The sequence below is a fragment of the Pongo abelii genome, chromosome 5 (genome assembly GCF_028885655.2).
Source record: "Pongo abelii isolate AG06213 chromosome 5, NHGRI_mPonAbe1-v2.0_pri, whole genome shotgun sequence".
NCBI classification, from domain to species: Eukaryota; Metazoa; Chordata; class Mammalia; order Primates; family Hominidae; genus Pongo; species Pongo abelii.
The window spans coordinates 21,854,176-21,878,597 of record NC_071990.2 but is presented as its reverse complement, the minus strand read 5'-3'; the positions used below and the strand labels follow the sequence as shown (position 1 = coordinate 21,878,597).

At 42.0% G+C, this 24,422-nt stretch overlaps 1 protein-coding gene across 20 annotated transcripts in view; it reads right to left on the bottom strand.

Moving 5' to 3' along the window:
• Positions 1-24,422, bottom strand: part of LOC134761654 (uncharacterized) — a 985,940-nt gene that overhangs the window by 786,666 nt on the left and 174,852 nt on the right. Inside the window, exons 1-2 of one of the 20 annotated variants that reach the window (XR_010140606.1) lie at positions 7,677-10,314; positions 6,846-6,957 (exon numbers count right to left, since the gene is read on the bottom strand). The exons of 18 other annotated variants lie outside the window; for them this stretch is intronic. The gene's annotated coding sequence lies outside the window, so the exon portion shown is untranslated. Of the gene's footprint in view, positions 1-6,845; positions 10,315-24,422 lie in introns of those variants that run through there. One more of the 20 variants, XR_010140604.1, reaches the window with a different exon arrangement.

Sequence of the window (24,422 nt, the reverse complement as noted above, 5' to 3'; positions counted from 1 at the left end):
GGCTCCCATTATCAAAAGCCAGCCACTTAGGGACAGTTCTAGCAAGATGGCTCAGGACCAACTACCATTCCCAGTGTCCATTTCACCCTTGGAGACCATGCATATCCTTGACAAACTAAAAGGGAGATACGTGGGCTGCTCCACTGGCAACCTTCTTCCTGCTGTTCTTCTCCATTCTCTCCTCCCAACCCAGATAGGCACAGGGGCAGGTTGGCAAGTCGGCCCGAGCAGTCACTCAACCAGAAAATCCAATGCTAATGCTGCCTTCCTGCAGGCACCCCAATCCTCGTGGCAAGTGTCTCTGGGAATTGTCTCTCTCATGTCCTCTATAAAGCTGAAGAGACTTTCTCCTCCCCAACCCTTCCCCAAAGTTCTATGCAGACTAGAAAAGGCTGAGGATGGGGGTAGCAGTGGTAACTGGTGGCAAAAGTTCAGTGTCATTAGACTTGAAGAAGTATTCAAAACTTCTTGTTTTTATTTATTTATTTATTTATTCTTTTTTTTTTTTAATTTTTTGAGACAGTCTTGCTCTGTTGCCCAGGCTGGAGTGCAGTGGCGTGATCTTGGCTCACTGCAACATCCACCTCCTGGGTTCATGCGATTCTCTTGCCTCAGCCTCCCTAGTAGCTGGGATTACAGGTGCCTGCCACCACACCTGGCTAAATTTTGTATTTTTAGTAGAGACATGGTTTCACCATGTTGGCCAGGCTGGTCTCTAACTCCTGACCTCAAGTGATCTGCTCATCTCGGGCTCCCGAAGTGCTGGGATTACAGGCATGAGCCACCACAGCCGGCTGTTCAAAGCCTCTTGTTTTAGCTGGAGTCCTACACGCCTATTCTAAGAATAGAAGAGTAGAAGAGTAGAACTCAACTATTATAAACTTAATGGTAAAGAATTAATTATCCAGACATTTAAAAATAATGGAAACAAAGATATGATGAACTCTTGGAAATATGTCTTGTGCATTTGAAAGCTTCCATTCTCAGTGGCATACAAAATATAATGTGTCTCTTAATTCTACTTATTAATTACATTGATCAAATCCTTAGCATTCTTATTTGGTATCTGTTTGATTTGTGATACACTGACGTGTCTGAGTACTCCTTAAAATAGTGTGGTTTTGGCCGGGCACGGTGGCTCACGCCTGTAATCCCAGCACCTTGGGAGGCCAAGGCAGGCGGATCACAAGGTCAGGAATTCGAGACCAGCCTGGTCAATATGGTGAAACTCTGTCTCTGCTAAAAATATAAAAATTCGCCAGGCATGGTGGCAGGTGCCTGTAGTCCCAGCTACTCGGGAAGCTGAGGCAATAGAATCGCTTGAACTCAGGAGGCAGAGGTTGCAGCGAGCTGAGATCGCGCCACTGCACTCCAGCCTGGGTGACGGGGTGAGGGAACGAAACTTTGTCTCAAAAAAAAAAAAAAAATTGCATGATTTTGTTGATTTCTCTGTTTCTGGTTGAAACATTATAAATTTTACTACTAGGTTATTCAGTATATAAAATTTGAATATTAAAACTTCTGTTTCTGTTATTTAGAAAGATTATTTCAACTATATTTTATATTAACATTATTTCGAACTGTGAAAATCAACACTACTTTAATGAAACAAACCTTTAAATTGAAATAATTTTAAATAATGAAAGACCCTAATTCATTTTAGTTTTTTAGTATTTTTAAGTCTGTCCTAAACAAAGCACTTTTGGACAAAAGCTTTATATTTGTTTCAAAATATATTGAAAAGATGGCAATAAAACATGTTAACTTTCAAGTTTCCAAAATCTATCCTTAATTTATCTCAATTTACCTTTACGGCCATCCCACCTAGTAAGACAAATTTTTTTACCTCCCTTTTAAAAATGTAAACATTAAAATACCAAAGTTTTAAAAGTTATACCACAGGTAGCGAATTAGGTTTGCTAAATATGAAATAGAAAACTTTTCCTGTATCTCAAGATCCTGAAAAAAAAAAGATAAAATAATGCACTTAATTAATCAAGTGAACTTTATTTTATGTGGAAGATAAAGAAACTTGGCCAGCCTCCTTACATTCATGTCTAGATTCCAAAAGAGGCTGCAATGTGGATCACAAGAAATACTCCTTCATTTCCCAGGATTCTAACAGTATGGTACTTTTAAATATATCCAAAAATTATTCTCTGTATTACTATACAATTTTGGAGAATAACAATGAAACAGCTAACATTTGTACAACACATGGTAATTTCTGATATCTATAATAGCATTACATTTTACCTCACCTTATTGTCCCTATTTTAGAAATGATGAAAATAAACTTCTAAGTGATTAAGTAATTTACCAAAGTCACACAACTAGGAAATGCCATGTTTGGGATTCAAACCAGTCTTCCCACTTTTAATCCTGCACTGTTTTCTTTTTTTTTTTAACTTTTTTTTTTTTTTTTTTTTTTTTTTTGAGAGGTTGTTTCTCTCTTATTGCCCGTGCTGGAGTGAAATGGTGCTCTACTCACTGCAACCTCCAACTCCTGAGTTCAAGCAATTTCCCCACCTCAACCTACCAAATAACTAAAATTATAGGCAGGATTACAGGCATGCACCACCACGCCCGGCTAATTTTGTACTTTTAGTAGAGACGGGGTTTCACCATGTTGGCCAGGCTAGTCTCGAACTCCTGACCTCAAGTGATCCCCTGCCTTGGCCACCCAAAGTGCTGGGATTACAGGCGTGAGCCACCATGCCCAGCTTCCAGCACTGTTTTCATCATTCTCCTACTGTGCTTAGCATATTGCCTGAAACAGGTTACTCGCTCTTTTTAGAACTTGCAAAGCTTTTTCTTGTTTTCATTTATCTATAAATTTTTTGTTTGTTTGTTTGTTTGAGACAGGGTCTTGCTAACACCCAGGCTGAAGTGCAGTGGTGCAATCACAGCTCACTGCAGCCTCAACCTCCTGTGCTCAAGCGATCCTCCTGCCTTCACCCTCCCAAGTAGCTAGGACCACAAGTGTGCGCCACCAGGCCCAGCTAATTTTTGCATTTTGTGTAGAGACGGAGTTTTGCCATGTTGTCCAGGCTGGTCTCAAACTCCTGAGGTCAGGCAATCCACCCGCCTTGGCTTCCCAAATTGTTGGGATTACAGGCTTGAGCTACAATGCCCAGCCAATTTGCAAAGTTCGTAGGTATACCTTATCCCAGTTGATTTTTTAGTGGCCCTATAGATAAGATCAATATGATGTCTATTTTTAAAATGAGGAAACTGAAGCTCAAAAAAGGTTAACTCACTTGTCAAAGGTTTTCCAACTAGAAAACAGCAGTGAGGGCACTTGAGGCCAGGTTTCTGACTTCTACTCTAGTGGAAATTTACCCCTACTGTCCCATAGACCTTCCACATTTTACAGTTTGTGTTCTTAAATTTTGATGCAAGAAAACAAGGAATTTTTTTGTGTGTGTGTGTGTGTGTGTGTGTTGGAGTCTTGCTCTGTTGCCCAGGATGGAGTACAGTAGCACGATCTCGGCTTACTACAACCTTCGCCTCCCGAGTTCAAGTGATTCTCCTGCCTCAGCCTCCCAAGCAGCTGGGATTACTGGCACATGCCACCATTCCCAGATAATTTTTGTATTTTTTTTTTTAGTAGAGACGGGGTTTCACCATGTTGGCCAGGCTGGTCTCGAACTCCTGACCTTGTGATCTGCCTGCCTCGGCCTCCCAAAGTCCTGGGATTACAGGGGTGAGCCACTGCACCCAGTCGAAAACAAGGAAATTAAGAGGAGGGAAGATGAGTTAGACAAGGCCTTGACTTGACTCCCAAGAGTCCATCAACCTGACAATCCACATGAAAGCACCCACCTTTCCTGCTACCTGATCATGGGCAGTAAGAGAAGGAAAGTGGGGAGGAGGAGAGGAAGGGGCAAAATAAGACCTGAGCTATTTAAACACAAAAAATACGGCACTGGCCAGGCACAGTGGCTCACATCTGTAATCCCAGCACTTTGGGAGGCTGAGGCGGGTAGATCACCTGAAGTCAGGAGTTCAAGACCAGCCTGGCTAACATGGTGTAACCCTGTCTCTACTAAAAATACAAAAAATTAGCCGGGTGTGGTGGCGGGCATCTGTAGTCCCAGCTACTTGGGAGGCTGAGGCAGGAGAATTGCTCGAACTCCGGAGGCGGAGGTTGAAGTAAGCCAAGATCATGCCATTGCACTCCAGCATGAGCAACAAGAGTGAACTCCGTCTCAAAAACAAAAACAAAAACAAAACAAAACAAAAAACAAGGCACCACAGGAAAAGGGAGATCACTGCAGCACTGGGCCCAGGAAGACTATTCATGTCTGAAGCAAGAAAGAAGAAACTGAAATGCCGCGGCCAGAAGCAAAGAGAGACTCGAAGCGAAATGAGACAGTGCTATGGTTTGGACGTATGTCTTCCTCCAAAATTCCCGTGCTGGAAATTAACCTCCAAGGTGACGTAATGTATTAAGAGGCAAGACCCTTTTTAGGTAATAGGCCATGGGGTTGCCACCATCATTAATGGGATTAATGGCCTTATAAAAGAGGCTTCAGACCGGGCACAGTGGCTCACGCCTGTAATCCCAGCACTTTGGGAGGCTGAGGCGGGCGGATTACCTGAGGTCGGGAGCTCGAGACCAACCTCACCAATATGGAGAAACCCCATCTCTACTAAAAAAAATACAAAATTACCTGGGTGTGGTGGCGGATGCCTGTGATCCCAGCTACTCAGGAGGCTGAGGCAGGAGAATCACTTCAACCCAGGAGGTGGAGGTTGCGGTGAGCCAAGTTTGCGCCATTGCACTCCAGCCTGGGCAACAAGAGCGAAACTGTGTCTCAAAAAAAAAAAAGGGGGAGAGTTTCCTCCCTCTTCCATCTCTTCCACCATGTGAGGACACAGCCAACACAATCACCCCCTTTTGCCCTCCTGCCTTCAACATGCAAGGACACAGCAACAAGTCACCGTTTTAGAAGCAGAGGCTGAGTCCTCAACAGACAGTGAATTTGCTGATGCCTTGATCTTGGACTTCCCTGCCTCTAGAATGATGAGAAATAAACGTCTGTTGTTTATAAATTACCCAGTCTGAGGTTTCCTGTTGTAGCAGCAGGAACAGACTAAGACAGACTGGGAGAGAGAGGCTTCAGGAAAAGTTCTCAGGGTCCTCTGAAGATGTCAAAGAGAGCCCCCAAGCATGGCAATGGGATAGGAGCTGGCAGTATGGAGATCATGGGACCTCCATCCAGGCAGAAGAGGCCATGGATACACCATCCATGGCACCGGGCTGAGGGACGAGGCCTTTCAGGAGGCACAGGATTGAAACTTAATCAACACATGTGCACTTCATCAGCCTGGACCTCACAGACCTAAGCCACTGCTGGTAACAGGCCTCTACATTTTAAATGTATTACTCCATTTATAAGGGGAAGAAAAGGAATATGTTGACCCACTCATTAGCTGCATCATTTGAGGCTTCAGACCTCAAGCAGCAGCTTAGGAACTTAAAAATCTTTTTTTTTTTTTGAGACGGAGTCTCACTCGGTTGCACAGGCTAGAGTATGATGCACCATCTCAGCTCACTGCAACCTCTGCCTCCCAGGTTCAAGCGATTCTCCTGCCTCAGCCTCCTGAGTAGCTGGGACTATAGTTGCCCGCCACTGTGCCCGGCTAATTTTTATATTTTTAGTAGAGACGGAGTTTCACCATGTTGTCCAGGCTGGTCTCCAACTCCTGACTTCATGTGATCCACCTGCCTCGGCCTCCCAAAGTGCTGGGATTACAGGCATGAGCCACTGCGCCCGGCCAGAACTTAAAAGTCTTGCATGGGTGCAGGACACCACTCATCCTCCTGCTGAGATGGAGACATGACCAACAAGAAACAGCTAGAGCATGGTTCTCTACCCCGAGACCCCTTTAGGTCATTTATTTCTCCCTTTCAGATTAATATTCGAAAGTTGTGGGGGAGAAGTAAGATATGGTCTCCAGGTATCCATTTTTATAGCACTTTGTTTTACAAAGAAAGATTTTCACCCTTCAATTAACCGAATAGGCATTCCACATGGAGTACATGCCTCATCCAATCCCATTTCTCAGCCTCTACTTACTCTTTTGTGTTAATGTCATTTTTAAGTCATATTTGTCTTCCACACAATTTGAGAATCAGGATAAGACCTTATATTGTCTCTGCTGGATCATTTGTCTCCGACTTCAATAGAGTCAAAAATCAAGCCAGACACATAATCCCAGCACTTTGAGAGGCTGAGGTGGGTGGAACACTTGAGGTCAGGAGTTCGAGACCAGCCTGGCCAACATGGTGAAACCCTGTCTTTACTAAAACTACATAAATTAGCCAGGTGTGGTGGCACATGCCTGTAGTCCCAGCTATTAGGGAAGCTGAGACAGGAGAATCGCTTGAACCTGGGAGGTGGAGGTTGCAGTGAGCCGAGATCGCGCCACCATACTCCAACGAGGGTGACAGAGACTTCATCACACACACACACACACACACACACACACAAAACAAAAAGTAGAGTCAAAATCACAATTATATGGTAGAGGGAAAGCAAGTTCTCTGCCCAAATCATTACCCTTTCTATATCCTAGTGTAAATTAACTTCACGTGAAAACATCAAACAGGAATGAGAGGAGGTGGTGCCTAAGTCCATGGTGCCCAACCACCATCTATGGAATTGTGGCATTACATGGCTAAGCTGGTGAGAGTGAATTACCAGAAACTCTGCATAGAATTAAATACAAAAGCATTCTAAGATCAAACCACTTTTGCTAACCTGTGCTGCCCTCAATTTCATAAAACATAGATATCAAGAGTAAGGAAATTAAGGGAAGATATAAGTGTTCGATACCATTGCTGAATGACTGAAGTTTAATTTGTACAGTGCTTAACCACTTGCAAAGTTATCGCCCAATTAAAAGTCCAAAGGATTTTGTACAAGCGCAGAGCACTGGATGGTTTCCCTAGAACAGAATGAAAGTAATGGTTAATGCTTTTAACGGCATACATTCTTTAAGACAGAATTCTCAAAAATGTGGACAGACTCTGAAAGCCTGAGGTTTTAAACCCTGAACCAATGTCAGAAAATACGTCATTTGTACTGATGGTGAAGAATGGGCAAGGAAGTGAAATGAGACTACTATTTCCAGAATGTCACACTGCTTTTGCACACTCTCAAATAGGCATCTGCTTGTGTGGGAGCTGTGATTCCCTCTCCCCTCCCCACTGTCCTCTAGTATTGTTTAAAAATGACGGAAGAAACAATAGCTAGCTCCACAGAAGTCATCCTCACAAGCCAGATGTCAAGTGAGGGCCGGCAACTTTGGGGCAAAATTAAAAGTGATGGAGGGGGAAACAGTGGTGTGCCCCTTGGGTGGATAGAAGGCTTCATTAATGTCTGTGATGGAATCATGAACCACAACAGTGAGGCATTTCCGCCTCTGGCCTTTTTTTGGTTTTTGTTATTTTTAGAATCAGGATCTCACTCTGTCACCCAGGCTGGAGTGCTGAGGCACAATCACAGTTCACCGCACTTTGAACTCCTAGCTTCAAGCGATCCTCCCACCTCAGCCTCCCAAAGTGTTGAAATTACAGGTGTGAGCCACTGAGTCCACCTGCCTTTTTAAGATGTGTTTGAAAATATCCAGGAGAGCAATTCAGAAGTTATAGTTTTAAAACATACCCATTTAGGCAGCTTTGTTTTCCATGCGGAAAGCCCAGGTTGGCTGATATTCCTGGAGGCTTCACGCATCCTGGGAGGCGGCTGAGGTATTCCTTTTCTCTCTTTTAAACAACTGACAGACACTTTCCAGCATCTTCCTGGTGGCTGAGTTGATGAGGGATTTTTTCCCCTCGTACAGTCCAATTTATGAAAATCAGCAGCTAGTTGGTAGCAGGTTAAGAAGCTCCAGGTGTTGGGGGAAAGAAAGCTCTCCATAATTAGCATTTTCCCATTGAAATATCATTATATCCCTGAAATATTATAACTTAAGTGTCCTTAATTTTCTACAGATTTTTATTTTGCAATGTGAACAAGATCCTTAAGCTCAGAGAAGAATCATTTCCTAGGAAAAAGACTAGCAACACAGATGCTCCATGCAACCACTTCTTTTAAAACACCAGTACTTAGACACACAGACAGATTTTTAAACGTAATTCTAAGTTCAACAGACCAGACTCACGCACAGTGATGCACAAGAACGGGCTATGTGCCCACCCCCAAAACGCTGTAGAAGCACACTAAGAATGAGTTCTGATGAGCAGGTGTTCCAGGCAGAGAAATGCTTCTAGTCAGAACCACCCTGAGTTTCAAAAACAAATTTTTAAAGATCAATTTCTAGGTGCATGTTTTTTGTTTTTTGTTTTTTGAGATGCAGTTTCGCTCTTGTCGTCCAGGCTGGAATGCAGTGGCACGATCTCGGCTCGCTGCAACCTCTGCCTCCTGGGTTCAAGCAATTCTCCTGCCTCAGCCTCCCGAGTAGCTGTGATTACAGGCGCACGCCACTGCACCAGGCTAATTTTTTGTAGTTTTTTTTTTTTAGTAGAGATGAGGTTTCACCATGTTGGCCAGGCTGGTCTTGAACTCCTGACTTCAGGTAATCCGCCTGCCTCAGCCTCCCAAAGTGCTAGGATTATAGGCGTGAGCCACCACGCCAGCATTTTAGTAATTTTAATAGAGACGGGGTTTCACCATGTTGGCTAGGCTGTGGTCACAAACTCCTGACCTCAAGTGATCCACCTGCCTCAGCCCCAAGTAATATATTTTGCTGTAGCTTTTTGATGCAAATATCAGATTATTGTACTAAGACAGGAATATTTTGGACTGATCCTTAAAAACCCATAAAATTTTAAGCTGCTTTTTAAAAAACTACCCAAAAATGACATCCATCAGACAACAACCGTTATCCTATACCCAGTGGGTCAGGGCTAGGCTAAATCAAAGAAAGTTACGGAAATGAGTTGAGTACATTGCTTGCTAAATAAAACCAGGGGTTACATTGTGATGAGATGCATCTGGTCAACCCCTTCATTTTATAGGTGAGATTCAGAGGAGTGGCCTCCCCTGGCTAGGAATTAAGAGAGCCAAGACTTGCTCATATTTCTTCTCTCTAAATCTATGCCCTTTCCATGGTTTGATACTTCCTATGTATCAATGACATTTTAAATTCCTATTATGTGTAAGGTAGCTAGACTTTCTTTGCCCAGCTGGCTAAGCAGCATTAGCTTGGTTTTTCACGGGCAAGCCTTATACAGTCTTCTTTGAATGTACTTGTAGACTCTTTTTCAAATGCATTTGCACACTAATATGTATATTAGTTTTTTATTGGTGCATAACAAATTACCACAAACTTAGTGGCTTAAGCAACAGGCATCTACTAGCTCACAGTTTTCTAAGTCAGAAGCCCAGCACATCATGACTGGGTTCTCTGCTCAGTGTGTCACAAAGCTGAAATCTAGGTGTTGGACTGAGTTCTCATCTAAAGCCTCTAGAGGAAAAAGCCCCTTAAAAGCTCATTCTTGTCATTAATAGAATCCAGTTCCTTGCAGTTGCAGGACTGACATCCCCACTTCCTTGCTGGCTGTCAGCTCCCTTGGGGCTGCCGGCATTCCTTGCCACACAGCCCCCTCCATCTTCAAGCTCACAAAGGTGCATTTGAATCTTCCTCATGCTAAGAATCTCCAGCTTCTCTTTCCTCAAGCAGCAAGACAAAACTCTCTGCTTTTAAAGGGCTGGTGTGATTAAGTCAGACTCACTTGGATAATCTCCTGATATTAAGGTCAATTATACTATAGAACATAACTAGTCAAGGGAGTAAATTCATCACAGTCACAGTTCCAGGGATTACTCAGGGTGTGTATGCAACACGGGTCTGGGAGTGAATCATGGGGTCCATGTTAGAATTCTTCTTCCACACAATGCTAATAAGGGCATGTTTATATTTCCCCTAACTCTGCCAAATTAGAAAGCAATTATTCTCTCTGAAGTAAGAATGATGTAGTGGCATGGACACAATTTAGAAAGACCCTTCACAGAAACAAGCATGTTCTATGGCTTAAAACTTTCCACTTTAATCAGGATAGCAAAGGGGTGGAAATCATAAAAACAGATAAAGGAGAACAATCTGGGGATGAGACTGAAATTGCCGAGTGAGACAGTGGGGGTGGGGTCTAAGGTAGCAGCTTTCACGACTGTGACATACAACAGACTGTAAGAACATGCTCTGGCCAGGCACGGTGGCTCACGCCTGTAATCCCAGCACTTTGGGAGGCCGAGGCGGGCGGATCATGAGGTCAGGATATCGAGACCATCCTGGCTAACATGGTGAAACTCCGTCTCTACTAAATATACAAAAAAAAAAAAAAAAAAAAATTAGCTAGGCGTGGTGGCGGGCGCCTGTAGTCCCAGCTACTCGGGAGGCTGAGGCAAGAGAATGGTGTGAACCCAGGAGGCGGAGTTTGCAGTGAGTCAAGATCGCGCCACTGAACTCCATCCTGGGCGACAGAGCGAGACTCCATCTCAAAAAAAAAAAGAACATGCTCCGTCAAGATTGTGTCATCTATGTGCCCCACCCTCCATTTTTGGATTAAAGTATATAGTACTAGTTTCCTTATAGCAGGGACCACATCTACCAACTATCAAGGATAAGCACAATGCCCAGCACATACTTAGCACTCAATCAACATTGATTCAAATAAACTTGAGGTCAGAGGGGAATGCCGATACATGCTGATGATTCTGCTAAATTAGTCAGTGTTCTCCCCTCCCCCAACAATGAGCACTTAGCCAGAAAAAAAGTGAAAACAGAATTGGGAACTTCCTTTTAAAAACGAGTGCTACCTCAGTTCCCTTCATTTCGCCCTATCAAAATACTCCACTAAAATAAAACTAAAGGAGTTTCTCAGAATGCAGAAATCTACAAGGACAAGAAGACTGAGATGACAGCAGCAACAATATCACGAAAGCCAGAAAGCTGATTCATGGTAAGTAACCAGCGTGATTTAGCGTGGATCCTAAATTAGCAGTGAAGAAAGCAGAACCATCCAAAGGCTTCCCAGGACCTCCGAAGTAGGGATTCAGGTGAAGCTTGTGAGCAAGGCAGACTCTCAGGCCCCACGCCAGACCCACTAAATCAGAACATTCAGGTAAACAAATTTCAGACATGCATATTCACTTTATTTGTTTACTTATATTTTTCTTTTTTTAGAAACAGGGTCTCACTCTGTCACCTAGACTAGAGTGCAGTGAAGAAATCATAGCTCACTGCAGCCTCAAACTCCTGGGCTCAAGCAATCCTCCTGCCTCAGCCTCCTTAAGTAGCTGGAACTACAGGCTCATGCCACCACCCTGGCTAATTTTTATTTTTTGGTAGAGATGGGATCTTGCTATGTTGCCCAGCCGGTCTGGAACTCTTGGCCTCAAGCAATCCTCCAGCCTCAGCCTCCCAAAGCACTGGGATTATTGGTGTGAGCCACTGTGATGGCCCCATATTAAGTAGCACTCATTTTGTTCTCCTCTTTTTCTTTTAGGACATGTATCAAATTTTCCTGTGTTCCAGGAATTCCAAATTCAAAGAAACAAGAGAACAATAATAGTAATTTTATTTACCAAGTGTCAGGAATCCAAATGAGAAAATGTCTGTACAGGAGACACACAAATACCACAAATTAACAAATCTAATTGGATTTGTTTTTTTGGGATATTTTTCTGACATTAAATGCAGTAGTTTTATTTGTCATAAACATTGTGTACATCTTTGATTTCTTTTAGATGTTGTGGTAGTGACATACATATTTGCAATTTATACTGCATGTGTCAGCATATTGAAAATCAGCTCAAATGACCAATTTGTTTTATATGATAACTTGTAAGTTCTAAAAACTTAGTATTACTAGTACTCCCTTTCACTGAAGATTTCTTTAAAATTTTAATTGTGTGCCAGGCACGCTGGCTCACACCTGTAATCCCAGCACTTTGGGAGGCCGAGGCGGGCAAATCACGAGGTCAGGAGTTCAAGACCAGCCTGACCAACATGGTGAAACCCCGTCTCTACTAAAAATACAAAAATCCGCCAGGCGTGGTGGCGGGCGCCTGTAGTCCCAGCTACTCAGGAGGCTGAGGCAGGAGAATCGCTTGAACCCGGGAGGCGGAGGTTGCAGTGAGCTGAGATCATGCCACTGCACTCCAGCCTGGTGCAGAGTGAGACTCCATCTCAAAAAAAAAAAAAAAAAAAAAAAACTTTAATTGTGGGTATATATATATATATATATATATATATATATATATATATCATAAAATTTACCATTTCAGCCTTTTTTTATTTTTTTTTTCTGAGACAGAGTCTCCCGCTGTAGTGTGGTGGCACAATCTCGGCTCACTGCAACCTCTACCTCCCAGGTTCAAGCAATTCTCCTGCCTCAGCCTCCCTAATAGATGGGATTACAGGCACGCGCCACCACGCCCGTATTTTAGCCATTTTTAAGCATACAGTTCAGTGGCATTAAGCACATTTGTTCACATTGTTTTTCTATCACCAGCAGCCTGCCACAGAACTCTTGAATTTGCAAAACAAACTCTGTACCCATTAAACAGTAACTCCATTCCTCCAACCCTGCTCCAGGCAAGCTCTAAGCTACTTTCCGTTTCTATGAATTTGCCTATTTGAAATATTTCATATTTTTGAGATCATACCATATCTGTCCCTCTGTGTCTGGCTTGAGTTAGCACAGTGTCCTCAGATCCACCCATGTTGTAGCATGTGCCATAATTTCCATCTTTTAAAGCTGAATAATCTTCCATTGTGTGTATATGCAACATTTTGTTTATCCATTCATCTATGGATGGACTTCTGGGTTGGTTCTACCTTTTGGCTATTAGGTGGATTTGTTCTTAAAATTTTTTTCCCACATTTTAAAAAGCTGCCTTATTGAGATGATAGAAACTTTTATTTTGGTTTCAGGAAAAAAATAAACATCCTTTCTGGAAATACGGGCCTAGGAGTTAACTGCAGGAACTAAGAGGGAGGGAATTATCATGCTTTTGAAATTACAGGTCCTTTAAGACCAAAGCAATAAAAATAGCCACATTCACCTTCCAAGATAACCCATATCTTCTGTTTCCCAACATAGCTGGACTACCCTCATATTCTCAGAGGAATGAGAAAAAAAAAAAAATCCTCTCATTATCTACCAGGAAAAAGAATGGAGAGAAAGCCCATCTGAATTAGTGAAAGCACTGAATTACAGATTTTTAGAGCAAAGCAATTTTATGACTTGCAACCTATGGGAAGCTAACAAATTGTCAGAGAAGCCCTAGGCTCCTATTTTAATGAACACAGGAGAATCATATATAATTACCATATCAAGTGCTACTATAAAAATGGAGACTTCTGAAGTACTTGAAGACACTTGAAAACAGTTTATACTCCAGGATTTTTAACATACTACCACCACCACCACTAGGACAGTATTACTTAGCTCCTAATTTGCAGCACTGAGAAAGATTTACAAAGCAAAGATAAGCCTTAGCCCAATATTCAGGATGAATGGGTTTTATATAATTTAGAATTTAAAATTCTTTACTACGAACACATTTAAATAGAAAACTGAAAATACTTGAAGGAAAAATAAAAGCAGACTTCCAACTGACTGGTATATTTAAACTAAGTCTAGATAAATACTTAGTTTATTTATTTGCAATCAACGAAATTACCGAGAAAAGAAAAAAGGAGAGAAAGAATTCCCATGACATAAGACAAGCTTAGGGGAAAGAGAAAAGCAATAACATGACCAAATTCTTGTCATAGGAATAAGTTGATCAAAGACAAAGGGAAACTAGAAAACAATGAAATATCAAAAACCCCAATAAAATCCCTCAAGCTTGATCATGTTTCATGTTGGAAGGTTGTCTATTATTCAGTTCCAATCCTTAACTTCAAAAGTATAGTAAGAAAGAAATGTCTGCGGCTTTGAATTAGTGAATGATAGCATACAAATAAATTCATCCTTTCTCTTTCATTTGTTTTCCCTGAACATTCTCAAATTGACAAGTGCTAGAATTCACCAAGATCATTACTTCCCACCTGGATTTGGTATCCTTAAAGGAGAAAGAAAAAAAAAATCTTTTCTAATTGATGAATATTCTGCAAATATGCAAATAAATCAGCCATAAAAATAAGCACAAAGAAAGTCCTCGGCCACAGCACTTCGAGTCTACAGATATGGACAATTCTACATCTTAGAGAGACTGTGAGGGGTCTCATGTGTTAGTTAAAGAGGAAATGGGCAGAGATCACAGATGCTTAAAATCCAATTTCCGTATCGTCATGGCTCCATCTTGAGAGCTGTGTTCAAACCCACTGTGCTAACTTTGATGTTATCAGCAGAGGACTAGGTCAAGGGAGAAAGTGAGCTATGTGAGCTATGGAAAAAAAATGAAAGAGAATCATCAAGGGAGAAAAAAAATGAAGTGAGAGCTAACAGACTGCCCCTAATTATTTCTTATCCCTCTAATTTTTGTTTTTATTAAAAGGAGAAAAATAAAGCACATAAGCATCTCAGAGATACTGATTATTCTGCTTAATGAGGCATATATTAAACATCTTTTAATTAACCAAAGAATGGTATTAGCGCCTACTGCATGCTGCAGAGATGAGAATAATCTTTGGAAGTTAAGTTGCCAACCCTCAGAGGGCTGGTATTCTGTTTAGAGACAAAACCCAATGTGCCTCTCCCTGTCCACAGCTCCTTTAAGCCTGAGGGCAACCCCCCCAATTTCTTTTACCCTCCAGAGTGGTAAGGCTAACATCCTAAAAGCATCTCATCTTGTCCTTCTGGGGGGAACAGGGTTGATTATACAATTGACCCTTAAACAATGTGGGGGTAGGCCAGGCACAGTGGATCACACCTATAATCCCAGCACTTTGGGAGGCAAAGGCAGGTGGATCGCCTGAGGTCAGGAGTTCCAGACCAGCCTGGCCAACATGGCAAAACCTTGTCTCTACTAAAAATACAAAAATTAGCCAGGCGTGGTGGCCGGCGCCTGTAATCCCAGCTACTCAGGAGGCTGAGGCAGGAGAATCGTTTGAACCCGGGAGGCAGAGGTTGCGGTGAACCGAGATTGCGCCATTGCACTCCAGCCTGGGTGACAAGAGCAAAACTCTGTCTCAAAAACAAACAAACAAAAAAACAATGTGGGGGTGAGAGGCGCTGACCACCTTGCACAGTCAAAAACGCACATATAACTGTGACTCCCCAAAAACTTAACTACTGTTGACCAGAAGCCTTGCCAATAAAATAGTCGATGCATTCATATTTTGTATCTCATATGTATTATAGACTGTATTCTTACAATAAAGTAAGCTAGAGAAAAGAAAATCATAAGGAAGAAAAAGTATATTTACTACTCTTTAAGTGAAAGGGCATCATTATAAAGGTCTTCATCCTCGGAGACTGAAACTTAGAAATCTTCACATTGAGTAGGCAGAGAAGGTGAAGGAGGAAGAAGTGGTCTTGCTTTCTCAGGGGTGGCAGAGGAGGAAGAAAATCTGCCTGTAAGTGGGCCTTTGCCATTCAACCACATGTTGTTCAAGGTCAACCATACTATGAACTCCAGATACCTTAGTCTTGCAAACGAAGGCACTGGCCACAGGCTCAGCTCTCACCTGCAATCATCCTTTGCCTTCTTCACCATTCTGCAAACACACCTTGTTCTTTCTTCCTTCCTTGTCTTTGCCCTTTTTTTTTTTTTATCTTCCTAATCTCCCCTCTGGCCTTCGTACTCCTAGAAAAACCCTACCCACCCTTCAGAACACCAGTTTAAAGATCACCTCAAAGGCTTCTACAAACCTGTTATTCCTCCCTCCTCTACGTTCCTCTACTAATGATACTCAGAGGGCCACAAAACACTGAACAAATGGAGCTGTCATTCTGCTCAAGATAAATCTGTCTGTGGGCCTGTCAGCAGAAGTGAGTTTTGTTTTGTATACTTCCATCACAAAATGTGATGCAATGTGTTGTGCTCAAAAAAATGTTTGCGGAATCCATTTAAAAACAAACCCCCAAAATGGTGTCTTTCCTTTGCTCTGCGCTGGCAAAGCCTGGCCACCTCCTTGGTTCATTCCTCGACCTCCACATCCCCTTCTCATCCCCAGCATTTCTGATCTGTGGACAAAGGCTGGGCATTAAGAGATTTTGGAGTCTAGGTCGGGAAATTGATGTTGTGTTTGTTTTTATTTTTGTCTTTTGGGGTTTTTTGGTTGTTTATTTGCTTTTTAGAGTCAAGGTCTTGTTCACTGCAGCCTCAAATTTCTGGGCTCAAGTGATCCTCCCACCTTGGCCTCCCGAATAGCTAGGATTACAGGTGCACATCACCACATTTAGCTAACTTGTTTTTTAATTTTTTTGCAGAGAGGGGGTCATGCTATGTTGCCCAGGCTGGTCTTGAACACCTGGCCTCAAGCATCCTCCTATCTTGACCTCCAGAAGTGCTGGGATTACAAGCATAAGCCACTGCACCAGCTTTTTTTTTTTTTTTTTTTTTTTTGAGACAGGGTCTCGCTGTGTCACCCAGGCTGGAGTGCAGTGGCTCAATCAAAGCTCACCGCAGCCTCTACCTCCCTGAGCTCAAGCAATCCTCCCACCTCAGCCTCCCAAGTAGCTAGGACTACAGGTGCACACCACCATGCCTAACTAATTTTTGTATTTCGTGTTGGGACAGGGTTTTGCCATGTTGCCCAGGCTGGTCTTGAACTTCTGAGCTCAAGCAATCCGCCCGCCTCAGCCTCCCAGAATGCTGGGATTACAAGTGTAAGCCACTGCACCCAGCCTATTTTTGTTTTTAAAAGCTCACAAGCTGACTCTGATGATCAGCCAATTTTAGAAACCACTGGACTTTCCATACTTTCCATTTTCATTAGTTCTAGGAGTCCACCCCATCGGTTCCTGCTTCCAGATCTCTGCCCATATCATGATGGGTATTTACTTCTAGGATAAGCCTACAGCTTCCTGACTCACCATGTTACTTTCTGATTAAGTAATGAGAGATGTGAATTCTTCCTTCATTTATTTTATTTGTTCAACAACAAGTATTTATGTAGCTTCTTTCAACAGCTAGTGATATTTGGCTTCATATAAGATTACCCACTAACAATTTCATCTTGAACTCTTTCCTCAGAGGAAGATTTTTTAAAGCATAGAGCAATTATGTATGATTCCAATTCAGGACAAAGTAGGCGGTAACTTACATTTTTAGCTCTTAAGTGGGTGCTCACGGCCATATGTAGCTCCTGAGTGTGGAGATTACATCCCAAATATAGAACAAGGCTCATCTATATAGTATAATTGTGGAATTCTAAGTCTCAGTCTCCAAGCCACAGAAATGAGGGAGCTATTCAGAGAAGTGGATTCCTTTCAGCAAATATTCTATACTTTCCCCCAATCACCATTTTTTTTTCAATAAATCAGGTTGCAACTGAGAAGATGCCAGGCTCATATATTCTCCCATCAAATTTATATATTTGATACTTTCTATTTGGTTTTTTTGGAGGTTTCCTCACCCCAGAAGGATGGCTGCTGATCATCTCTTCCTGAACTATTGTTACACTTTCCCAAGTACCCAAGCCCTTGCGTGTGACACGCTTGTAGTTCCAAGCAATATAAATAGAAAAAGTGGCCATTGGTAATGGATATAAAATAAAGTGGCAGAAGGGCAGTTTTCAAGGCAGTGAAAATACAGCTTTGACAATGGACACAGGGAGTCGTAACACCCGGCAGGCTCTCATTTGGTCTGCACAGAGGAAAGCGTGGTGTGTAAACTCCAGACGTATCTAATGCAGAGCACTTGTTCAGAAGCCCTAGTGCAACATCCGGCTTTTGTTCATGTCCATAGGCGTCTCTCAGAAAAAAAGAACCCAAAGCACATAGAGAGGAAGCTGCTAAAACACTGACTTCTAATTAGATCACTAACATCACTAGAGGAAAAGGAAAATGGATCTGTCTACTGTTTCCTTAAAATCCGCTACTGCTTTATCTAAAAGCTATAAATGACAAACATCCTAAATAGTGTACTGTACCTGGGTTCAAAAGTTCAGCAGTATCTGGAGAAGTGGTAGCACCCTCCCCGAGGAAGGACCAACCTGGGGGCTACAGAAGGGTTATTGAACCTGGCTGCTCCCACTCAGACCATCTGCAAAAGCTTAGGTCTTTGCAGACATTCTGACCTTCAGGCCTAGAGTCGTTACTCAAACTGCACCTGCCCGGGATTAGGTTTCCTGCTAGTGAATGATTGTTTCTTTCCTTTAGTCTGCAAACAGCTGTCACGTGATCAAGTGGCAGGCCGAATGGAGGGAGCTGGCCCCTTGCAAAAGGGCTGAGTGGGACACCAACTTGGGTGATTCATCTCCTTCAGAAACCTGTTCCTTAAATGCTTTTGCATGTTTATATTGCTTCTTGTTTCAGCTCATAGATAATTAAAGCCTGTCAGAGATGGGGCTCTAACCTGGAAAATATACTATCTCTATACTCATTAGGGCTCATAAGGATGAATGGGGCTCATTGTCTTTCCCTTTTCCCTTTGACCCCAGTGATTCCTAAATCTATGGTTCATAACCTTGCAAAAAAATGAGGGAAAACTTGAAAAGGAATGCACTGTCTCCCTGTAACAAGAGATTACAGTTGCATGGCAGAATCAGTTACACCTGCTTGCTAGACATTTTGCTAATCCAAATAATACGTCCACAGCATGCGTAAAATAACCTTGGATATTTTGACAGTAATGGAATAAAGTCTTAGAGGCATTTTCACTCAATAAACATCTTGTGGGGGAGGGGGGATTTACATAACATTTGTACGTGTTATTAGGGGATTCTACCCAAGAGTACACTGGCATGCAAAGAAGTGAATTATTATAGTTATTCACAAGCAAAGTTAAATATTACAAGAAAAGGGAAGGTTATTCCAGCCAAACTTTCTGACAATAAAGAATCACGGCTTTCCCTCAAAAGGACAGTTCTATATTTAATTTAAAGAAAACACACAGAGCTATATCTATCCGAAATGCTTCCCAATGATTAATCGAAACAGTATTCCTTCTTGGATCAGAGTGAAGCAGTAGAAATGGAGAATTGTCAAATCTTCCAGACCTCTAGGCATCCAAAATCAATGCAGAGGTTAGAGTGTTGCTTGGCAGTGGCTTTCCTCCTGAGAATTTCACTCCTGCATATAAAGAATGCTATTGGATTTTTCACACACACACACACACACACACACACACACACACACCTTGGACATGCCACAAGTGTATTCCTCCTGCTGAAACACAATTATAAAGCTAACAGATCAGATGAGCATGCATTAAGTGGAAAAGCAGGCAGGTTTAAATTGGACTGCAGAGTTATCACAGGTAGAGAAACCAAATTAGTTTATAAGAAAATAAAAAAGAAAGTACTCCTTATTACTCATCCACATCCCTCACCTTCCCCTGTGCCAGCGTTGGCCCTGGGCTTACTAGGATGTTTAAAGGCCTACAAGAAGAAATCCTCATCTACAGCCTTAGCACTTAATGTGGGTAAATGTCAACTGTTGGTACCCAGGTGTTGAATAGCGTCTGCCTTTACTTTTAAGCAATAAGACAAGATAGGCTGAATACTTGTGGGTGACTATTGCTTTGCTCAAGTGAACACCAAAATGACTCTGAACACATGAGAAACATAATTCTTTTGAAATGTCCTGACTGAAGCACCTCATTTTAGATTACAAAATGGATTTCATACATTTCAGCTAGAAAGAAAGAAAGAAAGAAAGAAGGAAAGAAAGAAAGAAGGAAAGAAAGAAAGAAAGAAAACAGGCGGATCAGTTTATTTTCTGAGCACAGTATTAATGACATGATGACATCACCAACAGCCAATCAGAAAGCTCTCTGGTGTCTGGTGTTCTAACACCATTTCATATTTATGGATAAGCACCAGAAGGGTGTCAACCCTAAGCTGCATTTCCCTCCCTACTCACTTCTAAATAAAGTGCTTGCTTTCATTCAGCAGCCAAACTAACAACAAAAAAAAAAGCCCTCACAGTAGCTCTTCCTCCTCATCCCAGCCTGTTTTCTGACAATTCTGAAACAATAAGTGGAAGGAGGGGGAGACTGGCTGGAACTTTGTGTCACCGCTTCCTGCAAAGCCGCTAAAGGCATTCTGGAGCTTCTGAAAAGTCCTCATTGACAAGCCAAAGCCAAGGCTTCATCTGCAAAACCCCTAAGAGCAGACAAAAGGGAGATTATTTGCAAAAGGCAGGTTAGGGGTGTCTGTACTCAGGAAATGGATGCAATTGTTTTTCCCCTCCCAACCATTTTTAAAAATTATTATTTACTCCTAGCATTTCCACACCCTCTAAAGCACTTTTGAAGAAGAGAGTGAGAAAGTTAACCTTGCCCAGGTTAATCTGAGGCCAGTGCAGCCCGAACAGTTCATAAGTTCAGTTTCCCACTCCTAGACCAATGGAGGTCAAGGGTCACCAATGCACCCCAGGAACAGGACAATAGGGACGAAACTGTCACATCAATGATAGCACTCTGTTCTCAAGGCTGGTGCTAATTGCTGGGCTGCTGGGAGATGTAAGGGCCAGAGCAGGAGTAGGGCCCACATTTATTTTTGGTTTGATATCAACGATCTGTATTGAACAGAAATTAATAATGCATTTCAAATTTGAGGCGGCACAAAGGAGGTGTCTGTAGCATCCATGAAAAGTCCCTGCCCTAGACAACCACTCCACATTTCTGGCTCTTACAATTCTCCCCAAACCTCATCTACAGATGAATATAGCCCTTTTCTTTTTCCACATCCCAAACCATCTGATGCTGTAGCAGGATCTCTGGATCAAGCTCAAAAACCAGAATTATAACATGTAATAAAGATGCCTGGCCATGCTGCAAAGATGACAGAATTTGGCATGCTGGCCTGGAGCCAGAGCGACAGATCTTGAGCTGATGTTCCTTTTCTACAGATTTAACAACGTACAAGGAGAAGAAAATTAATAATCTGTTCAGAGCAAGTTCAATGTTTACAAGCTCCTTTGGTTTGCCTCTGATGAGCTCCCCACCCCACACTTTCCTGGATGCCAAAAACAGCCAAATGAAATGACTGTAGCCTGTCCCTTTTCCTAATTAACTTGGTTCAAAGGTAAACTATTAAACAGATTCAAAGAGGGAAGGAGAAGAATTGGGATCCTCACTATTTGGGGGCTATATAATTAGAATCACCTAATTTCTTTCATATGCACCATCTGAGCCAAAGATGCCCTTGCCGCATATGAAAGCGTACATATTTTACACACAACCCACACACACACATTCTTCTACCTGCCGAGTCCCTATACAAATCAGAAAGATCACAAGAAAAAGAAGAGACAGTTGTGTGTGAAGCAAAGAAGAAAGAAATCTGACCTCAGACCTCTAAATCCTTAGGTCATCTGGGGCTTAGGAGACGGAGGGAAAAAATTGTGTCTTTGTTAGATGCCTTATTTTAAAAAGGCACAAGAGGGGAGGAAAAAAAAGAGTTTTCTTTTGTCCCTTATGCTAAGCAATGGGTGTTGTCATTTTGAAAGTTATACAAATTCACAAGACAAAATAAAAAGCCAGACATAAAAATCTGAGCACTCAACAAAAAGGAACAAATTAAAATGCAGTATGCTGGTATCATAAATCCAAAAATAAATATGTGGGCAAATGTTTCTAAAGGGCACTCTTCCCAATGCTCTTTCCTAATGCAAATGAAATCCGTTCCAAAACCTACCTATTAGAAGGCCTTCTTATTACTCTCTAATCTTGGTGCTCCATGTGAGCTGGCAGAAGGAAGAACTAATTTGGATCATCCAAAAATCATTTACATTTGGTTTTGGTTGCATTATATGAGGGTGGTAAGTTGGCTACAAATTTCCCTCCCTAATTAAGTTTACTTTAGAATAATTTTAAATTTTATATTCCCTCCACACAAGCCAAGTAACAACTGCAGACAGTGGCTGGCTGGCAACAGCAAAAAGCCAATCATGGATTTTTTTTTAATTGTCATAGATAAGTTATCTGCACACAGCTAATCACGGTGACAAAATTAGCCTCAGCTCAGGGTGCCAGTGTTGGGAAGCATCCAGAGACCTAGATTTGCCAATGATGTCATGTATGTGCAAACAAAGGTGTGATGAAGTATGGCCAGGTGTGAGACCCACCGGGTGGAATACCCTTCATCAAAGAGATGTCTTTCACTCATTATAATCACACCCCTTACTCCATGTTCCATCCTCATAACCCTGAGCCTTCCTCCAGTTCTTCAAACACAGGGCTGTTGTTTACATTTCTTAGGATCTTCAACTCCCATCCAACCTACATATTTACAACACACCCACACTCAGAAAAGTCAGAAATGGCATGGAGGATTTAGGCTCTAATTTTGATTCCACTTAGACTATATCATAAATCACAAGACTATTTGGAGACTAACTGCCTAGTGATTGGACCCAGTAGACATGAATCAGGGCTAAGATTCTATTATTTAGAAAAAGTACAGAAATTCCTCATTGTCTCTGTTTAGGCATCATAGGATCTGCTTCCTTTGCCATCTTTATTATGGATTCTCTCTTTCTTCAACACAGGTTGAGTATCCCTTATCTGAAATGCTTGGGACTAGAAGTGTTTCAGATTTTGGATTTTTTCAGATTTGGGGATATTTGCATTATATATTTACTAGATGAGGATCCCAAGTCAGAAAATTTGAAATCCAAAATGCTCCCACGAGGCCGGGTGCAGTGGCCTCCCACCACTTTGGGAGGCCGAGGCGGGTGGATCACCTGAGGTCCGGAGTTCGAGACCAGCCTGGCCAACATGGTGAAACCCCATCTCTACTAAAAATACAAAAAAGTTTAGCCAGGTGTGGTGGCGGGCACCTGTAATCTCAGCTACTAGGGAGGCTGAGGCAGGAGAATCACTTGAACCCAGGAGGCAGAGGTTGCAGTGAGCCAAGATCACACCATTGCAATCCAGCCTGGGCGACAAGAGTAAAATTCCATCTCAAAAAAAAAAAAAAAAAAAAAAAAAAAACAATGCTCCCATGAGCATTTCCTTTGAGCATCACGTCAGGGCTCAAAAAGTTTTGGATTTTGGAAGCACTTTACAGTTTAGATTTTCCACTTTGGGATGCTGAACCTGTAATACCAAGGAGTTGGTATGTAAGCTATCTTGCACAGTGTCTTTTTTACTCTTTTTCATCTCACTCAGGCTTTTGTTCTTTCATTCAGATCAATCCAATGTTATGTTTTCTTTTTATGTAATCTCTTGTGAAGAATGCAGAAGGATCCTGTATACCTCTGAAATTCATGAAGGAAAATTCACTTGAGGTTAAGAGTTCGAGACCAACCTGGCCAACATGGTGAAACCCCGTCTCTACTAAAAATACAAAAATTAGCTGGGCATGTTGGTGCACACCTGTAATCCCAGCTACTCAGGAGGCTGAGGCAGGAGAAAAACTTGAACCTGAGAGTCGGAGATTGCAGTGAGCCAAGATTATACCACAGCATTCCAGTCTGGGCAACAGAGCAAGGCTCCATCTCAAAAAAAAAAAAAAAGAAAAGAAAAGAAAGGAAAAGAAAAGAAAAGAAAAAAATAAAAGTATGCATATTAGAACAATATCATAAAGAACAACTGTCTTTACCTGCCCCCAGCCCAAGTAAAATTTCCTATAATCCTCACCATCAAGAAAAGAGTATGATTTGTGACAAATCAATAGTCAAATCAAAGTATTAGTTTCATTGTTCATTTGAAATGTACAATGGAAATGAACAAAGCTTTGAGACTTTAGGAAAAAAAAATTTGTTTTGTTTTGTTTTGTTTGAGACAGAGTCTCTCTCTGTCACCAGGCTAGAGTGCAGTGGCTCACTGAAACCTCTGCCTCCCAGGTTCAAGCGATTCTCCTGCCTCAGCCTCCTGAGTAGCTGGGACTACAGGCATGTGCCACCACGCTTGGCTAATTTTTGTATTTTTAGTGGAGACAGGGTTTCACCACGTTGGCCAGGCTGGTCTCAAACTCCTGACCTCAAGTGATCCACCCGCCTCGGCTTCCCAAAGTGCTGGGATCACAGGCATAAGCCACCACACCCGGCCTGAAAAGTTTTAAATCTCATTTAAAAGACTCATTTTTGCATGCCTCCAAAATTTTGTTAGGGAGGGAATAGGGGAGATGTATAGTTACTGTGAATCATTCATCTTCTTATAGACAACATATGACAACTGCTACTCGTCATTACAGAAAGAAGACATAGAGAAGACAAACCAAAAGGCAAAATTATAAAAACAGAGTAAAGTCAAGGTCACAGAATAAAAAGAATATATGGATTAAAACATCCCTAAAGCATGGCCTTCTGTTCTAAGAAGTTTCCTCTAGTTTGACAAGAG